The sequence below is a fragment of the Bubalus kerabau genome, chromosome 10 (genome assembly GCF_029407905.1).
Source record: "Bubalus kerabau isolate K-KA32 ecotype Philippines breed swamp buffalo chromosome 10, PCC_UOA_SB_1v2, whole genome shotgun sequence".
NCBI lineage: Eukaryota > Metazoa > Chordata > Mammalia > Artiodactyla > Bovidae > Bubalus > Bubalus kerabau.
In genome coordinates, this window is record NC_073633.1 from 7917179 (window position 1) to 7943407 (window position 26229).

The 26229-nt window shown below is 40.1% G+C and overlaps 1 long non-coding RNA gene across 1 annotated transcript in view; it reads right to left on the bottom strand.

The window, feature by feature from the left end:
• Positions 1-2988: 2988 nt before the first annotated feature.
• LOC129620802 (uncharacterized) overlaps positions 2989-26229 on the bottom strand; it is a 174548-nt gene continuing 151307 nt past the window's right edge. Inside the window, exons 4-5 of the long non-coding RNA XR_008698723.1 lie at positions 4050-4179; positions 2989-3525 (exon numbers count right to left, since the gene is read on the bottom strand). This is a non-coding gene — a long non-coding RNA (uncharacterized LOC129620802). The remainder of the gene's footprint in view (positions 3526-4049; positions 4180-26229) is intronic.

Consider the following 26229-nt stretch of genomic DNA (forward strand, 5'->3'; position numbering starts at 1 on the left):
TGATTTCTTCTGTGATTTGTTGGTTATTCAGCAGCATGTTGTTCAGCCTCCATATGTTGGAATTTTTAATAGTTTTTCTCCTGTAATTGAGATCTAATCTTACTGCATTGTGGTCAGAAAAGATGCTTGGAATGATTTCTATTTTTTTTGAATTTACCAAGGCTAGCTTTATGGCCCAGGATGTGATCTATCCTGGAGAAGATTCCGTGTGTGCTTGAGAAAAAGGTGAAATTCATTGTTTTGGGATGAAATGTCCTATAGATATCAATTAGGTCTAACTGGTCTATTGTATCATTTAAAGTTTGTGTTTCCTTGTTAATTTTGTTTAGTTGATCTATCCATAGGTGTGAGTGGGGTATTAAAGTCTCCCACTATTATTGTGTTATTGTTAATTTCTCCTTTCATACTTGTTAGCATTTGTCTTACATACTGTGGTGCTCCCGTGTTGGGTGCATATATATTTATAATTGTTATATCTTCTTCTTGGATTGATCCTTTGATCATTATGTAGTGACCTTCTTTGTCTCTTTTCACAGCCTTTGTTTTAAAGTCTATTTTATCTGATATGAGTATTACTACTCCTGCTTTCTTTTGATCCCTATTTGCATGGAAAGAATGGGAGAAAATAATAGCAAATGAAGCAACTGACAAACAACTAATCTCAAAAATATACAAGCAACTCCTACAGCTCAACTCCAGAAAAATAAATGACCCAATCAAAAAATGGGCCAAAGAACTAAATAGACATTTCTCCAAAGAAGACACACAGATGGCTAACAAACACATGAAAAGATGCTCAACATCACTCATTATCAGAGAAATGCAAATCAAAACCACTATGAGGTACCATTTCACACCAGTCAGAATGGCTGCAATCCAAAAGTCTACAAATAATAAATGCTGGAAAGGGTGTGGAGAAAAGGGAACCCTCTTGCACTGTTGGTGGGAATGCAAACTACTACAGCCACTATGGAGAACAGTGTGGAGATTCCTTAAAAAACTGGAAATAGAACTGCCTTATAATCCAGAAATCCCACTGCTGGGCATACACACTGAGGAAACCAGAAGGGAAAGAGACACATGTACCCCAATGTTCATTGCAGCACTGTTTATAATAGCCAGGACATGGAAGCAACCTAGATGTCCATCAGCAGATGAATGGATAAGAAAGCTGTGGTACATATACACAATGGAGTATTACTCAGCCATTAAAAAGAGTACATTTGAATCAGTTCTAACGAGGTGGATGAAACTGGAGCCTATTATACAGAGTGAAGTAAGCCAGAAAGAAAAACACCAATACAGTATACTAACGCATATATATGGAATTTAGAAAGATGGTAACAATAACCCTGTGTACGAGACAGCAAAAGAGACACTGATGTATAGAACAGTCTTATGGACTCTGTGGGAGAGGGAGAGGGTGGGAAGATTTGGGAGAATGGCATTGAAACATGTATAATATCATGTATGAAACGAGTTGCCAGTCCAGGTTCGATGCACAATACTGGATGCTTGGGGCTAGTGCACTGGGACGACCCAGAGGGATGGTATAGGGAGGGAGGAGGGAGGAGGGTTCAGGATGGGGAACACATGTATACCTGTGGTGGATTCATTTTGATATTTGGCAAAACTAATACAATTATGTAAAGTTTAAAAATAAAATAAAATTTAAAAAAAAAAAAGAAACAAAACTTCTAATATGGGGCTCATAAAAATTTCCCCCACATGACAAAATAGGACAATTACCATGAAGAAAAGCATTTGGCTTAATGTTCTTTCTCTTTCTCTGTGGAAAATAAATATACGAAGACAATGCCTATCTTATACCATCACTAATTATTAATAGGGCTTCCCTGGTAGTTCAGCCGGTAAAGAATCCACCTGCAATGCAAGAGACCCCAGTTCAATTCCTAGGTTAGGAAGATTCCCCTGGAGAAGGAACAGGCTACCCACTCCAGTGTTCGAGTTTCTCTAGTGGCTCAGATGGTAAAGAATCCACCTGCAATGAGAAGACGGAGGTTCGATCCCTGGGTTGGGAAGATCCCCTGGAGGAGGGCATGGCAACCCACTCCAGTGTTCTTGTCTGGAGAATCCCCATGGACAGAGGACCCTGGCAGGTCACAGTCCATGGGGTCACAAAAAATCTGACATGACTGAGTGACTAAGCACAGCACAATCATTAATAAGGGACACAATTTTGTGACCTGATAGTAGAATCTGATGCTGGGAAGGATTGAAGGCAGGAGGAGAAGCAGACGACAGAGGATGAGATGGTTGAATGACATCACCGAGTCAACGGACATAAGTTTAAGCAAGTTCCAGAAGATGGTGAAGGACAGGGAAGACTGGCATGCTTCATTCCATGGGGTCACAAAGAGTTGGACACAACTGAGCATCTGAACAATAACAAAGTAGAATCTGATCCATAGAAGGGTTCCATTTGACTTCATTAAATAATATATGAAATAGATGTAAAGATATTTCCTTTTTAATCTGAATTTCTTGCTTATTTCAGTAAACTGGAAATCTAGCAATATTTGGTCCCTATTCCCAAGTGCAGACCAGTGGGCTGGACCTGAGAAGTAACCACTCCCTAACATGAGCTTATGGTACCTGCCGTCACTCCCTATATCCTTATCACAAGTTCATTCTGTGATTTGTGTCACATACCTAATTCCTGTAGAAATTTGAATCCATAATTCCTAATATTGAGTACATAAGGAATATGGACTTGATGAAGCCACAGAAGTCTTAAAAAGTGATTTATATGTAAGTTGTTTTTTTTTTTTTTAATGCAAGAGCTGAGGTTTCTGGAATGGTGGGATGAGGGCCTCCGTAAATATATTCTTTCATAAAATCATTAAAATCACCTGCAAACTTGTCAAAATCAACTTTTTAGGAACTCTACAAATTAACCAAAGGATCATAACAATCTGAAGAACAGTTTATTTTAAAAAAAACTCTAAAACATCAGTAAGAATGGCAGTGTTTGGGGCATGTTAACTTGGTCTACTCCCTTGCCTCTCTCCTAAATCCCATGCATCCTTGAAAACCAGTAGCTTTGCATCTGCGTAGCTATAAAACCATGAGTCAGGCTGCCATCACAGGCAGATAAGGGACATCACACCCTCAAGGCCCATCAGCAGTGTGTTGCTGCTATTTGGTTTATCTCATGGCTCCCACTCCCCCAACCCCCACAAAACATTATTTGACCTAACTAGAAGCTGACTGTTTGAAATAAGTTCCATCCTTAGGCTGTTTGTCAAAAACAATAAACAGCAATTGTTTAAAAACACAGCATCTTAAAGCAGTGATGCAAACTGAAACAAACAAGAACCCGACCCCCCCAAAAAAAATGTAAAAGAAGATCTGAGTAATGAGATATCTACAGCTGACTTGAGAAGTTCTGACATATTTCTGGGGATCTAGGAAAGCCACACATATGTTCAGGTTTCTGCATATGACCAGCAAAGATTTAAGAGAGCCCTGAGCGTTTTCTTCCGATTGGTTGACTTTGAGGCCCTGCACAAGCAGAAAATAAAGGTTAAGGTAGACTTACAAGCTGCCTTAGTATTGAATGTTTGGTCCAACACATGCAAACAAAACCTTCGATAAAAACTGAAAGATTTATTGGTTCAAGGCATTTAAGAAATCTCTGTTCAATCATTAACTGACTGCTAAACTAAGTAGAGACATCAATGGCCACAGACCACAGGGAATAGAGACTTTACAGAATAAATTTTGACCTTGGAACCCTTCTTTCTTTTTCTGAGAATAGGGTTTGACTAAGGACTTGTTACTTAAGATATTTGGTATTAAGACTGAGGCCCTTCTACATGTATTGTGACTCCTAATAAGCATTTGTTCTGATTTGTGCTAACTATTTGTGAAATTGGGTACTTGGAGGAAATTTGGGCATCTGTCAAAGGGAAATGGATTAGTAAACTATGTGAAAGCTTTCTACAACAGCAATTAGAAGCAATGAACTGGATGGACATAGATAGCAAAATGGGGCTTCCCAGGTGGTGCTGTGGTAAAGAACTCACCGGTCAATGCCGGAGTCATAAGAGACGTGGGTTTGAATCCATGGGCTGGGAAGATCTCCTGGAGGATGGTATGGCAACCCACTCCAGTATTCTTGCCTGGAGAATCCCATGGGTGGAGGAGCTTGGTGGGCTACAGTCCATGGGGCCACAAAGAATCGGATAAAATGAAGAGGTCATAAATGGTCAAAATGGCATGAAAAAAGTAAAACAGATTGAGGGTTATAAGCCCTCACACACGCACACAAAATAATAGTATTTATTTTGCCATAATTTGTAAAAATAAAGGATATTTAGAAAACACTGGAATGTGATGCCTATAGAGAAGAGAGAAATTAGAATGGAGAATACATACAGAAGGATTTTCAGGGACCAATAAAGTTGATTAAGTAATGACCTGAGATTTCAGGTCATTGACACAATCTCTGTAACCAAGGAAGGAAAAAAAAAAAAAAAAGAAGGAAGGAAGAGGAGGGAAGGGAGGAAAGATAAATATTGAGTGAAAAATGAAAAATAGAAAAGACTGAAGGAAACTAAAGAGTAATAATGGGGAAAAAGTCTACATTTGAGACAATAAATCTTGTAGATTTTTATCAAAAATGAAATCAGAGTTAGAATTCTCTGGGGATATGTGGTTTCTGGACATCTGGAAAGCTGGAGGCAAATATATGATCCATAGACACCTGCATGGGGAGATTACCTTTTATCCTTGCCTGTTTCCCACCTCCAGAGATAAGCATATGTCATTCCTACTGCTCTGCTGCTGCTGCTGTAAAGTCGCTTCAGTTGTGTCTGACCCTGTGCGACCCCATAGATGGCAGCCCACCAGGCTCCCCCATCCCTGAGATTCTCTAGGCAAGAATACCGGAGTGGGTTGCCATTTCCTTCTCCAATGCATGAAAGTGAAAAGTCAAAGTGAAGTCGCTCAGTCATGTCTGACTCTTAGTGACCCCATGGACTACAGCCTACCAGGCTGCTCTGTTCATGGGATTTTCCAGGCAAGAGTACTACTCAGGATGGTTCAAAAACAAAGAAAATCTCATGTGTTAAACATTCCCTTGAATATGAGTATATGAGTGCATAATTTTTACTGTGAACAATTTTAATACTGGTACCATAACCTAAATATAGAAGGAAATGACCTAATGAGAACTTTAATTTTTGTTACCTCTGGTAAGATTTTGCCTTCAGCGAATACCCCACTGGGAAAGTTCATACCAAGTTAAACTTCATGTTATTAAAATGCATCAATATTTTAAATGACAGGTTCTGCCTTTTAAAATGTTTTCTTACTCTCAGTTCAGTTGCTCAGTCGTGTCTGACTCTTTGCGACCCCATGAATCGCAGAACGCCAGGCCTCCCTGTCCATCACCATCTGCTGGAGTTCACTCAAACTCATCTCCATCCAGTTGGTGATGCCATCCAGCCATCTCATGCTCTGTCATCCTCTTTTCCTCCTGCCCCCAATCCCTCCCAGCATCAGAGTCTTTTCCAATGAGACAACTCTTCTCATGAGGTGGCCAAAGTACTGGAATTTCAGCTTTAGCATCATTCCTTCCAAAGAACACCCAGGGCTGATCTCCTTTAGAATGGACTGGTTGGATCTCCTTGCAGTCCAACACCATGGTTCAAAAGCATCAATTCCTCAGTGCTCAGCTTTCTTCACAGTCCAACTCTCACATCCATACATGACGACCGGAAAAACCATAGCCTTGACTAGATGGACCTTTGTTGGCAAAGAAATGTCTCTGCTTTTCAGTATGCTATCTAGTTTGGTCATAACTTTTCTTCCAAGGAGTAAGCGTCTTTTAATTTCATGGCTGCAATCACCATCTGCAGTGATTTCAGAGCCCAAAAAAATAAAGTCTGACATTGTTTCCACTGTTTCCCCATCTACTTCCCATGAAGTGATGGGACCAGATGCCATGATCTTCATTTTTTGAATGTTGAGCTTTAAGCCAACTTTTTCACTCTCCTCTTTCACTTTCATCAAGAGGCTTTTTAATTCCTCTTCACTTTCTTCCATAAGGGTGGTGTCATCTACATATCTGAGGTTATTGATATTTCTCCTGGCAATCTTGATTCCCCTTTGTGCTTCTTCCAGCCCAGCGTTTCTCATGATGTACTCTGCATATAAGTTAAATAAGCAGGGTAACAATATACAGCCTTGATGTACTCCTTTTCCTAGTTGGAACCAGTCTGTTGTTCCATGTCCAGTTCTAACTGTTGCTTCCTGACCTGCATACAGGTTTCTCAAGAGGCAGGTCAGGTGGTCTGGTATTCCCATCTCTTTCAGAATTTTCCACAGTTTATTGTGATCCACACAGTCAAAGGCTTTGGCATAGTCGATAAAGCAGAAATAGATGTTTTTCTGGAACTCTTTTGCTTTTTCCATGATCCAGCGGATGTTGGCAATTTGATCTCTGGTTCCTCTGCCTTTTCTAAAGCCAGCTTGAACATCTGGAAGTTCACTGTTGACGTATTGCTGAAGCCTGGCTTGGAGAATTTTGAGCATTACTTTACTAGCATGTGAGATGAGTGCAACTGTGCAGTAGTTTGAGCATTCTTTGGCGTTGCCTTTCTTAGGGATTGGAATGAAAACTGACCTTTTCCAGTCCTGTGGCCACTGCTGAGTTTCCCAAATTTTCTGGCATATTGAGTGCAGCACTTTCACAGCATCATCTTTCAGGATTTGAAATAGCTCAACTGGAATTCCATTACCTCCACTAGCTTTGTTTGTAGTGATGCTTTCTAAGGCCCATTCCAGGATGTCTGGCTCTAGGTGAGTGATCATACCATCGTGACTATCTTGGTCGTGAAGATCTTTTTTGTACAGTTCTTCTGTGTATTCTTGCCACCTCTTCTTAATATCATCTGCTTCTTTTAGGTCCATACCATTTCTGTCCTTTATCGAGCCCATCTTTGCATGAAATGTTCCCTTGGTATCTCTAATTTTCTTGAAGAGATCTCTAGTCTTTCCCATTCTGTTGTTTTCCTCTATTTCTTTGCATTGATCGCTGAGGAAGGCTTTTTTATCTCTTCTTGCTATTCTTTGGAACTCTGCATTCAGATGCTTATATCTTTCCTTTTGTCCTTTGCTTTTCCCTTCTCTTCTTTTCACAGCTATTTGTAAGGCCTCCCCAAACAGCCATTTTGCTTTTTTGCATTTCTTTTTTTTTTTTTTTATTTTACTTTTAAGCTTTACAATATTGTATTGGTTTTGCCAAATATCGAAATGAATCCGCCACAGGTATACATGTGTTCCCCATCCTGAACCCTCCTCCCTCCTCCCTCCCCATACCATCCCTCTGGGTCGTCCCAGTGCACCAGCCCCAAGCATCCAGTATCAAGCATCGAACCTGGACTGGCGACTTGTTTCATACATGATAGTATACATGTTTCAAAGCCATTCTATCAAATCTTCCCACCCTCTCCCTCTCCCACAGAGTCCATAAGACTGTTCTATACATCAGTGTCTCTTTTGCATTTCTTTTCCATGGGGATGGTCTTGATCCCTGTCTCCTGTACAATGTCACGAACCTCAATCCATAGTTCATCAGGCACTCTATCTATCAGATCTAGTCCCTTAAATCTATTTCTTACTTCCACTGTATAATCATAAGGGATTTGATTTAGGTTATACCTGAATGGTCTCGTGGTTTTTCCTACTTTCTTCAATTTAAGTCTGAATTTGGCAATAAGGAGTTCATGATCTGAGCCACAGTCAGCTCCTGGTCTTGTTTTTGCTGACTGTAAGCTTCTCCATCTTTGGCTGCAAAGAATATAATCAATCTAATTTCGGTGTTGACCATCTGGTGATGTCCATGTGTAGAGTCCTCTCTTGTATTGTTGGAAGAGGGTGTTTGCTAAGACAAGTTCGTTCTGTTGGCAAAACTCTATTAGCCTTTGCTCTGCTTCATTCTGTATTCCAAGGCCACATTTGCCTGTTACTCCAGGTGTTTCTTGACTCCCTACTTTTGCATTCCAGTTCCCTATAATGAAAAGGACACTTTTTTTTGGTGTTAGTTCTAAAAGTTCTTGTAGGTCTTCATAGAACCATTCAACTTCAGCTTCTTCAGCATTACTGGTTGGGGCATAGACTTGGATTACCATGATATTGAATAGTTTGCCTTGGAAACGAACAGAGATCATTCTGTCATTTTTGAGATTGCATCCAAGTACTGCATTTCAGACTCTTTTGTTGACCATGATGGCTACTCCATTTCTTCTAAGGGATTCCTGCCCACAGTAGTAGATATAATGGTCATATGAGTTAAATTAACCCATTCCAGTCCATTTTAGTTCACTGATTCCTAGAATGTCAACATTCACTCTTGCCATCTCTTGTTTGACCACTTCCAATTTGCCTTGATTCATGGACCTGACATTGCAGGTTCCTATGCAATATTGCTCTTTACAGCATCGGGCCTTGCTTCTATCACCAGTCACATCCACAACTAGGTATTGTTTTTGCTTTGGCTCCATCCCTTCATTCTTTCTGGAGTTATTTCTCCACTGATCTCCAGTAGCATATTGGGCACCTACTGACCTGGGGAGTTCCTCTTTCAGTATCCTATCATTTTGCCTTTTCATACTGTTCATAGGGTTCTCAAGGCAAGAATACTTTAGTGGTTTGCCATTCCCTTCTCCAGTGGACCACATTCTGTTACTCTAAGATTGTTAAAAAATAAAATGCGATATGGAAAAAAAATTAACATCTTATAGATATTGCTGTACTGGTTAAGTTATTTATAAAGTGTAGTGAGAAAATGTTATAATCCAGAATACATTAAAATAGGGATTATGTTTGCTTATTTGGTTCAATGCTTGGCTACATATGGGCTCACTAATTATTATGAGAATGTGTTTTGGCCTTAGAATCACATGTACGCTTCTGAGAATGGCGTTTGACTCAGGCCTTATTCCTTCAGGTAATCTGTACTAACTAAACAGAGGTCTTTACTGTGTATCATGATTTGGAACAACTTCTTTGCAAATAATGGACTCTCCTCCACCTTTCCACATAAATGAAACCTTTGAAATGCAAAATCTTATCCCTACCATTTTGCCATAAGCAAAAACATTAAAATATACAGAAAAGGCTGTTAGTGACAATCAGCTATGAAGATAAGAAGCTAAATAGAGCTTTCAACTTATTTTATAGGCAGATATCATGTGCTTAGGAGCAAACAGAGGAAGACGCACATGGGGAAAAAAAAAATTAACTTTCTAGAGGAAGCAGGCTCTCCAGGAAACTCATGAATGAAGGAAGAGATAAGGTTTGGTCAGCAAGATGTATTGGAGTTCTAAGTCAGGGTCACAGCAGAGATGTCTCTAGAAGAGAGATAAGTTGAGCAAATCAAGATGAGGGTTAATAACTTAGGCTAGAAATAGCATACAAGCTAACCTGGTGACTGTTGCTGTTTAGTTGCTAAGTCGTGTCTGACTCTTTTGTGACCCCATGGAAAATAGACTTCCAGGCTCCTCTGTCCATGGGATTTCCCAGGCAAGAATACTTGAGTGGGTTGATAGTTCCTTCTCCAGGGGATCTTCCCAGTACAGGGAACAAACCCATGCTCTTACAACTCCTGAATTGGCAAGCAGGTTCTTAACCACTGACCCACCAGGGAAGCCCAAGCTGGTGACTAAAGCGGTAAAAAACAAAAAAAACAAAACCTCAATAAAGGGAACAAGGTAGCCACAAGCAGTCACCACAGATCACAGACAAAAGAAAAGAGTTAGAATCTGAGAGTCATCAGAAATGACTGATTAGAATGGACAATTTGGACCGAAGCCCAGATTGCTGACTATAAGCAATAAAAGGTCAAACTGTCCAGCAAAGAGTAGATTTAGTCAACAAATGGTAAGAAAAGAACTTACTAAGTGCCAGGAACCACTGCAGCTCACTTCTGTTTTCCAAAGGTCAGCGTTTGGTTAGATATTTTCTCACCAGTATATGTAGATATCTGCATCCTTGAGGAAGACTGCTGCTTTGTAGTTACTGAAATTACCACAGGACTCATTAACAATGCCATGCATTTATCCTACTCAGTCGGTGTAGTTGAATTCCAGAATGAATGTATCACATTTTACTAAATTTCTTAAGCTAAATCCTGAATACTTTCCTCAGGCCAAGCCTTCTTTAAGTGTCATAAGAATGGACTAAATTACTCTAAGCACTCTCAAAGCAGTATCAGAGATTTCTCAGACCAAAAGAAACAAAAAATATTTCTTATGCAAAAATATATGTTCCAAGCTTCATCCCCCTTCTTTGTTCTGCCTAGGTTTTTTTTTACAGCTGCATCATCAACCTGTAGCATAATCCTTAATTCAGTGTGTGCTGGTAAATGCAAATACATTTCTGAAAAATGTTATTATTTTCAAAGCATATATGCTCAGTAAATTCAGTGTGGAATGAAGCAAGTATGCCCTCGGAACTTCTGATTAAAACACATACATAAACACATTTATTTGGGGGGGGTGGGCAGGAAGGATTGATTGTGCCTCTTCTGACTAGCTACTGTGAGCTTAGTGAATTAAACCATAAAAAAGAAACTTTCAAAACTCATACTTAAGACTTCAGGTTTCTGGTTCTAGATCTTAGAAGCTTGGAAACCACCACTCTGTCGTAACAACAAATAGAAAGCTGAACAAACTGAAAAGTCAACAGCTCAAATACCTAAGAATGGAGAGAACACAGGGCAAACCATTGGTCCCAAGACTGGAAAGACAGATAGGAAAATAGAGTCATGGCTTATCAAAGCAGAGGTTCACGAGCAGAGATTCCCTTGGGAATCAATACCAGGTTAAGAAGACCTGAACTATAATAGATGAATTGTTGGAAGCTCAGTGAGGACAACTCTGAGAATTAAAAACTTCAGGAGAACTTGGTGATGGAGGGGGAGAGGCACACAGTATTTTGTGATTTACCTTCAGGAGCTTGACCAGGTTCTCATGTAAATATCAAAGAAAAAGACCTCAGGCTTCAGGTAGGGGGAGGAGAAAAGGAATCATTTTGAAATATGTCAGAATGGAGAAGGAAATGGGCAATCCACTCCAGTATTCTTGCCTGGAGAATCCCATGGACAGAGGATCCTGGTGGGCTATGGTTCAGGAATGGAATCGCAATAGTTGGACAGGACATAGAGCTCTCATTATGGCATAAACTAACACAGTATTGTAAAGCAATTATCCTCCAATTAAAAGTAAAAGAAAAAATTTTTTTCTAAAAAAAGGAAAAAGAAATATGCCAGAGCACTCACCTTCTTAACAAGGCCTGACCTCTAGGGAAACTATTTAACCACAGCCTAACTTGCTGAGGTATTATCAGAGCCTAATGACCTGCGGAAAGGAAATACTCAGATTCCATTCCTCTAGCCACCCTATTTTCCATAAGGGAGGAGGAAAAAAAATGAGAAACACTTTTGAAGTTCACTGAGAGACAGACAATGATAGGACTTTAGACCGTTTCCCCACTCCCACTCCTGACCACCACATTACTAAAAGCCTGTTACAGAATTTCTTCTACCTGTTACATCCTGTCTAGCTATCAAAAAGAAAAAAAAAAATTACAAGAGATACCAAAAGGCAAAAAACACCATTTGAAGAGACAAAGCAAGCATCAGAACCGGACACAACAGTGACATTGGAACTAACAGACCAGGAATTTAAAATAGCTCTGTAAGGATGCTAATGAATAAAGGAGACAGCATGTTAGAAGAGATGAGCAATATAAGCAGAGACATAGAAATCCTAAGGATGAATCAAAAAGAAATTCTAGAGATCAATAACACTGTAAAAATGAAGACGAATTTTAACAGGTTTATTAGTAGATTGGACATGACTGAGGAAGGAATCTCTGTGCTAGCGGGTATATCAGTAGGCTCCTCAAGGACTGAAAAAAAAAAAAAAAAAAAAAAACACAGAACATAACAGCCAAGGATTGTGGGACAACTGCAAAAGTAGAAGAAAGAAAGGAATAGAGAAATATTTTAAACAATAATGACTGAGAATTTTCCCAAACTAATGTGAAACTCCAAACCCAAGATCTGGGAACCTCAGAGAACATAAAACAGAGTAAATGCCCCCAAAATACGATGCTGAGATATATCATTTTCAAACTACAGAAAATCAAAGATAAAGAAAAATTCCTGAAAGAAACACCTCCCTTATTCATAGTGAAACAAAGGTAAGAATTACATTTAGTTTATCCGAAATCATGCATAAGAGAAGAGAGTGGAGTGAAATAATTGTTTAAAGAAAAACAAAAAACCCAGAATTCTGTACCCTGTGAAATTATCCTTCAAAAGTGAAGGAGAAATAAAGACTTGTTCAAACAAATAAAAACTTGAATTTGTTGCCAATAATCCTGCCTTGCAATAAATGTTAAAAGAAGTTCTTTAGAGAAAAAGAAAATTATATAGATTGGAAATTCAGACCTATATAAAGAAAGGAAGAACACTGAAGATGGAATAAGTAGAGGTAAAACAAAATCCACACTTGGACCTTGAGTAAGATGAGAAGTACGAGTATAGGAAACACCCTAAGATACTGATAAGCAAGTTTGTCTACGTGGGTATGATTTAGATGTTAAAAGTAACCTTCATTTCCTGAGTTGCAGCAACAATGTGGAAGGATGAGTGTAAGCAAAGGAAAAAAGATGAGAAAGGAAGATATTTCCGCAAAAAAATGTCTACCCTTTCTGCAGTAATAGAAATTCTAAATGATCTTCCTGTTGCTACCTTTCTCCCAGTTCTACTTCACATACATTACTCATGCCTGCTTAATCCAGATTTTATATGCTTATAAAAAGAGAGGAAATGTGTAACTTGGGAAGGGCAGACAGGAAACCTTTATTCTAATCTATGCTCCACTTCTAACTTGGTCATTTACAAGAGACACAAGTTACTTTGCTTCTTTGGGCCTCAGTTTATTCATCTATGAAGTGGGAGCAGTTAGTTAACCTAGACAATAACCTCAGAAGACCCCTGTAGCTCCAAAATTCTTTGTTCTAATTAGGAGAAATCCAATGCAGGAGACCCATGTTCAATCCCTGGGTTGGGAAGATCCCCTGGAGAAAAGAATGGCAAGCCCTTCCAGTATTCTTGCCTGGAGAATCCCATGGATAGAGGAGCCCGGCTGGCTTCAGTCCATGGGGTCTCAAAGAGTTGGACATGACTGAGTGACACACACACACACACACACACACACACACACACACACACGTGAGGCTTATTTTTTTTTAAATATTTTAAATGCTTCTCTTCTAGAATTCTGGAATTGATTTCACAGATGCCATGCAAATATCTATGGGAGACAAGAGGGTAGTAAAACAAATCTTCATTCATTTACAGTCATTGCAATCAAGATGGTTTGGTCTGATTAAGAGGATAAAAAGTCCAAAATCCCCTTATGAATTCAGACAGGAAGAGGAGAATGAATTATCTCAGACTGTCAGCATACTAAATTTCAGTCCCTTCTATATTTCTCATTTAAATCAATTTTTTACCTCACAATAAAAATTCTACTCTTCTAAGCAAAGATATGAAGACTTGCCTGATTTTTTTCCACCAGAGGAGACCTCTCCATCCTCTCAATTCCTGCCTGCCCTCACATCACTCTCATGGCCTGTTATCACTTTCTACATGGCATTATAATCATATGAATACAAAAGTGATCTTTCTTAGTAGACTAGGGACATCTTTGGTTTCTGCCCAGTGTTTTGCAAATAGAAAAAAATCATTATGAATGATTGAATGAATAAATGAGTAAGAAGGAAAGAAGGAAAAGAGGAAGGGAAGGTGTGGGAGGGAGGGAAGAAGGGGAAAAGAAGGGTAGAAAGAAAGGAAGGAAATAATATACAAATATTTAGAAATGAATCAGATGACCTCTCGTTCTCTAAAAGAACGAATGACTCACAACTACAGAAACAGTGTACACGGTGGGGAAAACTGTACCCAACAGGATGCACAGCTGACTAAGAAGGTAGGGCTTGAATTACCTCCCTGGAGAATAAATGATGAGGCACGTAATGAGCCTGCTCTGGCTTGTTTAAGGCGCTAGAATGCCTTGAGGCACCTGGCACCATGACAATCCCTCATCTCAGGGATAGGGATTCTTGTATTTAACAATATTCAGTAGGCATCTCAACCCTCCCTCTCCTTTCAAACTCCAGACCTGAATATCGCACCTCAAGAGTTTTTACTCTTTCCTTTCAACTCACCATCAGTTCCTATCATTCTTCCTTAAAGACAATTTTAAGCAGAGCAGAATAAGATTGAGACTTGATAAAAGTTGAACGCTCCCTACCACCATATCCCTTGGTATTAGAATCAGCAAAAGTAAAGCCTATTTAAACTAAAAACAAAGCAAAAGCACCATAAAATTATAGTTTATATTTCTCCAAGCAAGTTTTAGCCTAACTTAAATGTGTTGTGCATAGAGAAACAAGCAAAAAAAAATTAATATTTAATTGTCAAAGGCAATCCAATATGCCATGTATGGTTACAAACAAAATGTCCATGGGGTCACAAAGAGTTGGACATGACTGAATGACTAATACTATCACTTCACTTATTGTGGGAAATGGAAGAAATATTAAAATGCAGCACTTCCTTGCCCACCTGTGTCCTTGCCTGAATATCGCAGCTCAAGGAAAGAAAGGGAGACACTACTAATAATAAATGGCAAAGGTTACCTCACAACAAAATCAAATCCCTAAGCTCTGCTTTTACCCAATAATGTATGGTAATATGTTCAATTACAAGCTATTAAATGACTCTTTTCTGGAAGAAAATTACTGTTCTAGACTACACATAATCTACAGGTGGGAATGTCTCAGAGGACAGAACCACTATTTTTGTACCCCAATTCCCCTTGAGTCCTCCACACAGTAATTTTGTTCATCAAGCTGTCACAACAGTGGGCAAGCTGGTATTCAACACAGAGGACTCTAGACAAGGAAATTGACCCTCCAGGGGAAATTCAAAGTACCTCTTGAAACTTAATGAACATCTTATCCATTCGAACAAATGAAAGCTTAAATTAGGTTGCTCCAGGATCTCAATGTTAAGTATGTGTACAATTCAATTACTCACCCCAACACTGTCCCCATAACATTTTTTTTTTTCACTCTACTGCTTCTCAAAAAAAAAAACAAGCCCTAGGCAAATGAGGTAATGATGGAATGTTATGAGAGTTTTTAGTTGGCGCATTCGGTCAGGACATCAGAGGGAAAGATCAGAAGCAAGACCTCTGCTTTCTGAATGCAGCAGCTGCTTAGAAGGGCTGGTTGGGACCTCTCTGAAACATGAGCCAGAGGACAGTCATTCTGAAACAGAAAAGCCCAGCCCCAAGAGTTATGTCTGGAGCTCAGGGAATCACACTGTTGGGCCCTGCTTCCTTTGCCATGTTGCAGTCCCACCTGGCTCATGTCATTGGACAACTTTGTTCTGATCATTTTAGAAAGATCTCAGTGAGGGATCTTCCAGGCAGATTCTAGCACACCACTGGATCCAGGACTACCCTAAGATGTGGTACTCTAGATGAAAACAAAACCCTGGGCCTCCAAAATAAAAAAAAAAACCAAACATGGAAGGCAAGTGCATTTCTTTGGCTTGAATTATTTGGACAGTTGATTGGATTTGCTAGTCAGTTACTAATAGGCACCAAATAAAAGCAAATCCAGCAATCTTCTTGGCCTCTAAGGTATCTACTAAGCCTTTGCTCAGAGTGAATCAGCCATCACTTTTCAAAAATTCCTAGGTCTTTGTGTGGGGTCAAATACATGTATACTAAATATTTGAGGAGGCATAGAGACTGACAGTGGCCATCAGCAAGGATATAAGAAGGCCCAGAACCTAGGTGACAGAACAAGTGTACCCTTCCTGAGTGAAAGGAGGAGTAAGCACAGAATGACAATATGTAAAATATGAACGAAACCAAGTGAGCACAACAGTGGAGAATGAGGAAGACACCTGGGTTCTGACCCCACACTTGCTACTGTGATGAGACTGTGAACAAGTCATTAATCTCTTTGAGTTCCAGTTTTGAATGTGTAAAAATAAAGACATTGAACGATTAGGATTGATGGCATTATGTTTTATGCCTTGCCAGTTTCAGAACTGAAGTTGACAGACGTTAGAGTGGAGGATTGCTAAATTTACTTTTACCCCTTATATGATTTTAATGTTTTTAAAAAATCAAATTGAGAAAAAACAGTTCTTGAGACAAGACTTCTCAAGCATATGCCACCATAGCAAAGTGTCTTGGGATATCAGTTAGGATGAGTTTGGCCTCAAGAAATCCTCAATATAATTTACTAAATAGGAAGAAAATGCTTTCTTTCTCATTGGAAGATTTTCAGAAGTCGTGCTACTAATAAAAGTCCCCTAAGACTCGATGTCTTGACACTCTGCCACGCTGCCGCCTGCGGCAGTGGGCCTCCCCCCCAGCTCTTCCCTGCTTACCGGGTCGCTGCAGCAGCTCTGGATCCATGTCCTGACCAGCAGCTGCAGGAGGAGAACGCAAGCCATGCTGGGCCAGTTCTGTGTGTTTCGTATCGGCAAGGAAGACAAGCCCAGAAGTTCCCAGCAGATCTCCATGCAAGTCTCAGAATTTTTACGTGTGCCTGTGCCCATGTGAAAGTAAAAAAAAAAGGACTACCAGGGTTGACCTAGTGTAATCATAGCTTCATGCCTTGGCCTTAGACATGTGGCTAGACGTCCCTGAAGGAGCCGGCTGTGGGGAAATGGGGCTATTGTCAAAGAAATGGGGCAATGGCTTTGGAGAGGAAACCAAAATTGCTACACAGGGAAGGGCTCCAAACCATAAGGATAATGCCATAATTTAAAGGAATTAGCGAGATCACTGATCCTGCTCAAGTTCACCACTTATCTAACAATGGTGTGCATCACAAATTAAGTATAATCAGAAGAAGGATTGCTGCCTCTTAGCAGTCTCTGACGGATCAATAGAAAAAAAAATTTAAATATCATAATAGATATGAACTTGATCTTTATGACATAACTCTCCTGTGTGTTATTGGAGAGCCGTGAAGAGAGTAGAAGAGAGGAGATTAAATAACACTGACTAGAGTCAGAGGAGTTCTGAATCAAGGTCAGCAGAGAGAAAATAATACAGAGGATGGGAGTTCAAGACAGGGACAGGAAGAGGGGCTCAGGGGAGGAGTAGTTAAGGAGTTTGGGACTGACATGTACACACTGCTATATTTAAAATGGATATTCAACAAAGACCTACTGTATAGCGCAAGGAACTTGCTCTATATTATGCAACAACCTTAATGGAAAAAGAATTTGGAAAAGAATAGATGCATGTTTGTGTATGACTGAATCACTTTATTGTACACCTAAAACTAACACAACATTGTTAATCAACTATATTCCAATGTAAAATTTTTATTTTATATAATAAAAATAAGTAAATAAAAATAAACATTTAGCAAATAAAAAATAAGCTCAGCTGATTAGCAACTGAAAAAAAAAGACATGAGCAGCAGGCAGAATTGGCAGCTCTTAGGGACAGACGAGATGTGATGGTCCAGGAGGAAAGGGTCTTTAAGGTGATGGAGAAAGAGAAAGAAAAGCAAGACGAAAAGAAGAATAACATTTCCAGGAGAGGAATTAAAGCAGATAATAAATCCAAGTTCAAGTTTGTGAACTGTTAAGTTTGAGGCTGTCTGAGTCTATGTGTAAAGCTCAGATTAGATGTATCCTTCGACCAAGCGTCTTTTTGTAAGAACAGAGTAAGGGACAAGAATGGTGGGACAGAACTCTGAGGAAGACCAGCAATGAAGCAGTGAACAAAACAAGAGAACTGTTCGGAGAGAGAGATGGAAACTAGAAGTATGTCATGAAAGTGAGGTAAATATCTGAAGAACAAGAGTACTATATATGAAGTAAAACATGGCTCCAAAGTCATCAACTGATTTTAGCCATAAATCAATTAGCATAATTTAAACCCATAGTGTAAAGAGACCTGGCAGTACACATGTGGAAGTAAGACTGCTGTGGCTTCGGGATTGAATAATACAAGGAAATGAGACCTAGATATGGAGTGGTCAGAGGGAGTAAGAATTAAAGAGGATATTTTGTTTTAAGGACAGACAGACCCAAGCATTTATACAGGCTGAAGCAAGGAGCCTCAGAGAGAAAGACCCCAGGAGAGGAGGTAAGGATCACATTTCACAATATACCAGACTTTTTAAAATGTCACTTCTAACAGACTTATTAATTCATGTAACGAATTCTGTCTGAATCACTATTATCCCAACAGTGGGGATACAGCAGGGAGTAAGCGATAAACAGTAATTTTCTACTAACAGATCACAGCAACTCAAATTCATTCAAATAAGAAGCTGACAATGCGTTATCTTTTATTAACAGTTCTAAAACTGGTGAAGCTTGCTAGGAAAATGTGGAAAAACATAAGCATCGTCTCACTGGAGAAGCCCCCAGAATGAAAATATATTCACGTAGCTGTTTTGATACCTATTCACCACACAGTTCCTGAGGGCAGTGGAATGCTGGGTCCTCCTAGGCCAACCCGGAGGGGCTTCCATAAGATTAGGCAGACTGAGTGAGACTAGGCAGTCCTCTCCTGCCATGCTTGCTCAGAAAGGCAGAGCAGGGACTTCACAACGGTGGTTACAGAGCCAGTGAGGACAGCTAAGCATGGTGGTCAGACACCCGACAACAAGCTCAGACTAAGAAATCTTAGGGAACCTTGCAACGACTGATGTCACCGGGCTCTCACTATTGTCTTCCTAGGCACATCCTAAAGGTAGCACCATGAGTCCCTCTAAGGAACTACATTCCTTATTCTAAGCCCCTGCTCTTCTCACCGTGCTTGCCTCTGGTCTCTGTGACTTGACAGTCTCAGCATCTTTTCTCCTGAATCCTCACACCCCAATTTTTAAAACAAAATTTAGTATATTTTATTGTTTATTCATTTGGCCACACTGGGTCTTAGTTTCATCACAAGGGATCTTTAGTTGCGGCCTGAGAATGCTTAGTTGTGGTATGTGGGATCTAGTTCCCTGATCAGGGATCAAACCTGGACCCCTTGCACTGAGAGCTTGGAGTCTTAGCCATTGGACCACTAGGGAAGTCTCTTCACACTCCAATTTGTCACTTCTCTAAACCCAGGGTTATTCACTCTTCAGTTCCCACCCCAGGCATCTGCCCTCACCATCACTTGTGCTCAGGACACTTTACCCTGAGAAAGCCCCAGGGCTCACTCCTCACTTCATTCAAGTCTGCTCTAATATCTTCTCATCAGAAAGGAATTTCCTGATCTCTCGGTGAAAAATAGTGCCACTGTCAGTCTCCATCACCTGCCAGATTATTTTCTTCATAGCATTACCAGCATCAGAATACAAATTCCACAAAAGCAGGGATTCTGGTGGTGGTGGCGTTCACCTCTGTATCACTGGCTGATGCTGCCACACTCCAGGACATCACTAACACTTCCACTGCGCTCATTCTTCCTCTTCTTCAGCATCATTCCTCCCAGGATGACTTGTCTTCCCTTTTCCCTCTTACCTCACTTCAAACCCAGGCTCAGCCCATTGCCTCTCTATCCAGAACAACTAGCCATTGTGTAAAGAAACAGATCACAACTTTTAAAATGTCCTGTGACTCACAGAGCTGTACCAAAACAGAACCGCAGGACAAGCTAAGCTGAAAGCCTTTTAACATCAGCGTGTTCACATCCATATAAGACCCCAGACTAACTGACTTTAAAGTCCAAAAGAAACACTAGTGAGCTGGAGATCCACTGAAACTTTGCTCCTCCAGAAAACAAGGAGAATACTGACAAAAATGACCGCAGTCTACTTCTTTAGAACTCTGGAAATAAACCAAAGACCTACAAAAACTCCAAGGAGTATTTACTAAAGAAAAATGGCTGAATCTCAGGAAGAACAAGTCTTGCGGCCCCCTATTCCTCTCCTCAGCTCTGTGTTAGTTTGAAAATAAACAGCCTCATAGCTGCACAAGCTCGGAAAGCCATCAGCCTAACATGCTGGCCAATCACCCACACCAGGTGAATTCTAGAAGGAAACACCATTGGTGGTCCAGCAACTCACCTAGTTTGAAAATTTTGAACAATGTCTACCAGATCTCACTTGCTAACTGCTGCCTTAAATCCAGCTTATGACAAGTCCAAGTTCTCACATTCCTCTCCCACTAACACCAATTCAGTAATAATATCACTCTAACTTCCCTTTTTTGTAGACGTCATTGAGAATCAGTCAAGGTAGTACCGTCCTAGATCATCGAGTCCAGTGAACCCAGCTTTGCATGACCAATGGGTTTCCCTGCTGTTCTTTGGCAAAGCCTTGGACTTTACCCTCTGGCGATTATTTTCTTGTCTCTCATTCTCACTAGCCTGTCAGTCAAGGGGTATTTTTTTCTCTTCATCATGAAGTGGAGCACAAATCCTGGAATGTAGTAGACACTAAGGAAATGCTTACTAAATGACTGAGTTTATTTAAGATGAAAGTTGGGAGATTTGAAATATAGCATCTGGAGTTTAGTTTGCATTTTGTTTCAACAAGAAATTAAATACCTTAGCCCACGTGTCTTTGCCTCCTCAGTGAAAGAATAGAAGCAAAGGCAAAGAATTCAAGAACAGAACAAAATGCCGAGAATGCTGGAGAGGGTGTGGAGAAAAGGGAACACTCTTACACTGCTGGTGGGATTGCAAACTAGTACAGCCACTATGGAGAACAGTGTGGAGATTCCTTAAAAAACTGGAAATAGAACTGCTTATGACCCAGCAATCCCACTACTGGGCATACACACTGAGGAAACCAGAATTGAAAGAGACACATGTACCCCAGTGTTCATGGCAGCACTGTTTGTAATAGCCAGGACATGGAAGCAACCTAGATGTCCATCAGCAGATGAATGGATAAGAAAGCAGTGGTACATATACACAATGGAGTATTACTCAGCCATTAAAAAGAATACATTTGAATCAGTTCTAATGAGGTGGATGTAACTGGAGCCTATTATAAAGAGTGAAGTAAGCCAGAAAGAAAAACACCAATACAGTATACTAAAGCATATATATGGAATTTAGAAAGATGGTAACAATAATCCTGTAAGCGAGACAGCAAAAGAGACACTGATGTATAGAACAGTCTTTTTGACTCTGTGGGAGAAGGAGAGGGAGGGATGATTTGGGAGAATGGCATTGAAACATGTATAATATCATATAAGAAACGAATCACCAGTCCAGGTTCGATGCAGGATACAGGATCCTTGGGGCTGGTGCACTGGGATGACCCGGAAGGATGGTACAGGGAGGGAGGTGTGAGGGGGGTTCAGGATGGGGAACATGTGTACACCCGTGGCGGATTCACGTTGATGTATGGCAAAACCAATACAATATTGTAAAGTAATTAGCCTCCAATTAAAATTAATAAATTTATATAAAAAAATGCCGAGAATGTTCGCTTGAAAGAGCACAGAGCAGCATGCCCACAGGCAGGCCTGAGCCCTGCTGCACTGCGTCGGGCAGAGGTCACATCAAATCCTCTCGCAGGCATCGGGTCACAGGGTTCACCTCACCACAGCGACTGCACACGTCAGACGTGTGCTGAACGTGACACACTTCTGGCACCAGCTTCTCGGGAGGAGAACATTAGAGGTGTGACCAAGATAATAGGAAAGAGAGCAAATGCAATACCCTGTCACCACGCCTTTTTTTTTAATGCAGACTTCATGGTCTTTCACTTTCAGCCCTTTTAGAGACATGGGTAAGAAATGCATTTCTCTATCCAACACAGACAACAATGTTGTGATGAACAGAAGCTGACATTAAGTGTGGGGTTTGGGAGTCAGCAGGCAGTGACAGAGACATCACAAACCCTGACATGCCACTTCTAATGACAGGCAGGTACCATCCAGATCTGGTGCCACCATCCCTCCTCAGCTCTTAGGAGAATCTAAACAACATGCCAAACAGAAATAAACCCACAGACAAAGGAAACAAACATGGTAACCAATGAAGAAAGGGGTGAGGGATAAATCAAGAGTTTGGGATTGACATATACATGCTACTATATATAACATATACACACTGCTGCTGCTGCTGCTGCTTCTGCTGCTAAGTTGCTTCAGTCATGTCCGACTCTGTGTGACCCACAGACAGCAGCCCACCAGGCTCCCCGTCCCTGGGATTCTCCAGGCAAGAACACTGGAGTGGGTTGCCATTTCCTTCTCCAGTAAATCAAAGTGAAAAGTGAAAGGGAAGTCGCTCAGTCATGTCCAACTCTTTGTGACTCCATGGACTGCAGCCTACCAGGCTCCTCCATCCATGGGATTTTCCAGGCAAGAGTACTGGAGTGGGGTGCCATCGCCTTCTCCGGTACACACTACTATATACTATATATAAAATAGAAAACCAGCAAGGACCTACTATATAAGACAGTGAACTACACTCAATATTTTGTAATAACCCATAAGGGAAAAGAATATGGAAGGATAGAAAGATAGATATATAGATAAATAACTGAATCACTTTACTGTATACCTGAAATTAGTACAATGATTGTAAATAAACTGTACTTCACTTAAGGATTTAAAAACAAACAAATAAACAACAAGGATATATTGTACAGCACAGAGCAATATAGTCATTATATTGTAATAACTTAAACTGGGGTAGTAATTATTATTGATTTAATACTTCATACATCTGAAACCAATATTTTAAATCAACTAGATTTCAATAAATTAAAATAAAAAACATATATTGTTATATGGGCTTTCCTAATGTTCAGATTTTGTTTTAAATTTCATGGAAGAGGAGGATAAAAAAATTAAGGGGTGGAGAAGACAAAGGGAAGAAAGAAGCATCATGAAAGCCAAATAAAGTGGATAAAATGTGTCTGTAGACCACCGGATCCCACCCTTGCTCTAGTCTACCTACTCTTACAGATGTGGAAATTCACACCAAGAGAAGAAACATGACTGGTCAGTATCAGGAACAAGAACCCAGGTTGCTTTCTTCCTAGGCTTCTCTTTTAATACATCTTGCTAGTCTTGTTTTCACATAACCACAATCTTAATCACACAAGCATTCTGACGTTTGCTACCTGTCTCCTGGAAAGGCAGTATGCCCACAGAATATTATCACTTTTTGATACTTAAGGAAAGAAGAGCAGAAGTGGGGCATAAAATTCTCTCCATATGAAAGTACTCAATGAACATTCAGCTCCTAAGAGGTCTCCTTCCCTAATATTTTGCAATCTGACCCAAGGGGCTAGAAAGCGCTCCAAGTAAACAGTTGTTATTACCCTCTCTTACCAACAAATCACCCCAGCAGAGTATCTTTCTTCTGAGCCTCTCACAGCATCTTTGAAATTTGCATCTCATGCACTCACTAAGGAAACTTGCACAGGAAAATATTAGTTATGCTGATGAAGGTGAGGTGCGGATAATAGAAAACTTTAGACCAGGTAGACAGGAATTAAAGCTCAGAGGGAAAAAAGCATAAAACAGGAGCAAACCCAATACATCTGGCTTCCTCTCCTTTTTATTTTATTTTTTTTTTCCTGCAAAAGCTTATTCATAAAGCTGCTTATCAATATCTGTCTCCCAAGCTGTCTTTAAACAGGGATTATTTCAGCAGGGAGTTTAACTTCACAAACTCTTCCTGAAAGTATATAGCCTCTTAATATCATAGTTCTTTCTGACTCAATCTAATAACTGCTTTTTCAGTTATCTTTTTCAGTAGCTGTGGCCCTTTTTGATCCCAAATTAAGTTTAAAAGGGGCTTCCCTGTTGGCTCAGATGGTAAAGAATCTGCCTGCAATGCAGGAGATCCAGCTTCAGTCCCTGGGTAGGGAAGATCCTCTGGAGAAGGGAATGGCTAGCCACTCTAGTATTCTTGTCGGGAGAATTTCATGGACAGAGGAGCCTGGTGGGCTATAGTCCATGGGACTGCAGAGTTACACGTGATTGAGAGACTAAGTTAAAAGAATTTAGGACGGGTTGTAATTTTATGTCTGACAGGAAACTCCATGCACAGAGGGGTCTGGTGGGCTATAATCCATGGGGTTGCATGGGATCCATGGGATCGCATAGGGTTAGACACAACTGAGTGACTAAATTAGAAGAATTCAGGAGGGATTGTAACAGGAAAACAGGCTAATCAGTACATGGGAGGTACCAAGCTAAAGCCAAAATGTTCCGACAGGACTTGTATAAATCGAAACATGAACCTCTCTTCCCAATACATTTTTAAAATTTCTCTCTTGGTAGATCAGACAACCATCATTGGATTATGACTATTAAATATTTCTCAATATCAGTTAGAGTCATTTGGGGGAGAGTTAAGAATACAGTTCTCTAGGTCCTGCCCCAGGCCCCATGGATGAGTATTCTCAAAGAGTAGACTTTATAATACTCCATCTATTTTGACTGAAATCATGGTTAAAGAGGTGGCTGCCCCTATAGAACTAAACTATAGCTTTTCTATATAACTTGGAACAATTCAGTAAACCTCTTCACATATGTATAGAGGGCTGTAAAGTAGGTACAACCTCTACTCACAGCATGGTATAACACTACATGAATAGCTATCACATGTTACATATGTGTCAATGTGCACAACTGTAATTTCACATGTCACTGAAAACATCTTTCTATGATTGCTATTTGAGCAATGAGCTTCGAGAATTAACCACATGATTATCAGAAGAGGCAGAATTTAATGTTCTGGAACATTTGTAATCATACAGGTTTCAGAGCAAGAAATGAAAAAGTGGTGACTGAGGACAAGTAAATGAAAGTCTGAAAAAAATGCTGCCCCTTTTGGTTTAAAAAATCAAATTAATTTAATTTGCAAATCAAATTTAATTTTAAAAGTAGACTTAGCCTGAAAGAAGTATGAGCAGAAAACAAATTGTCCATGATCTACCTTCAGGGTTCTATTTGACCGTATCTAGGCTCTCTCCAGTGTAGCAGTTTCACACTGTTGTCACAGATTGGTCATCTGAACCAGTTCTCGTTGGCTAGTCCTCGATATATTGTAGCATTATGGGTATCCTAGTAGAGCCTTCCTCTGTATTACAAAGTCACTGTCCTGGGAGATTATCTTAATTACTACTGCGTTTTAAAAATGGAAGTAGATTGGCTTCCCTGATGGCTCAGATGGTAAGGAATCCACCTACAATGCAGGAGACCTGGGTACAATCCCTGGGTCAGGAAGATCCCCTGGAGAAGGGAATGGCTACCCACTCCAGGATTCTTCCTGAAGAATTCCAGGGACAGAGAAGCCTGGTGGGCTATAATCCATAGGGTCACAGAGACACGACTGAGTGACTAATACTTTCACTTTTTTTCACATAGTTGATTTACAGTGTTGTGTTAGCTTATGGTATACAGCAAAGTGATTCAGATATATACATATACAGATATACCTATGATTCTTTTCCATTCTAGGTTACTATAAGGTATTAAATGTAGTTCCCTGTGCTATACAGTAGGACCCTGGTGTGTGCTGATTCTTGATAATACATTTGGTCAATTTATTTCAAGCATTTCAGACAGACTATCATGAAAAGATAGACTGATACCTTTGAAGTGTTTGATGTGACATCCATGGATATCAACTATCAGTTCAATCATTTAGTAACACATCTGTATTGATTACACGTTATGTGTCAGTCATTACCTTGACAATGGAAACACAGTCAAGAACATGGATACCAAGTTCCCTGCTCTCATAGGCCTCTCATTTTGGTGGACATGGATGATACACTAACAAAATGAATAACAAAGGGTCCTATGTAGATAATTACAATAGAATAGTTTGAGAGAGAGAATGGGTGAATAGGGAAGATCTTTCTGAGGAAGTAATATGGAAGCCAAGATTTAAGGGGAAGGAGGCAAATCTAGGATGCTGGAGAAAAGAAAACCACAGGGAGAAGGACCAGCCAGGGCCCAGCCTCGAAGACCGAAATGAGGTTTGCACAGTTCAGGAATAAAAGAAAGCTGGTGTGGCAGAGCGTGATGGGTCAGAGAAGGGAGAAGCTCCTCAAACCAGAATAAATTTTGGGGATACAAAGAGCAATTGTGCGACAGTTCATGAAATCTGAGTAAGTGTTGTTGATAACACTACTGTAATAACGGTAATGTTTCAGTTGTGATCA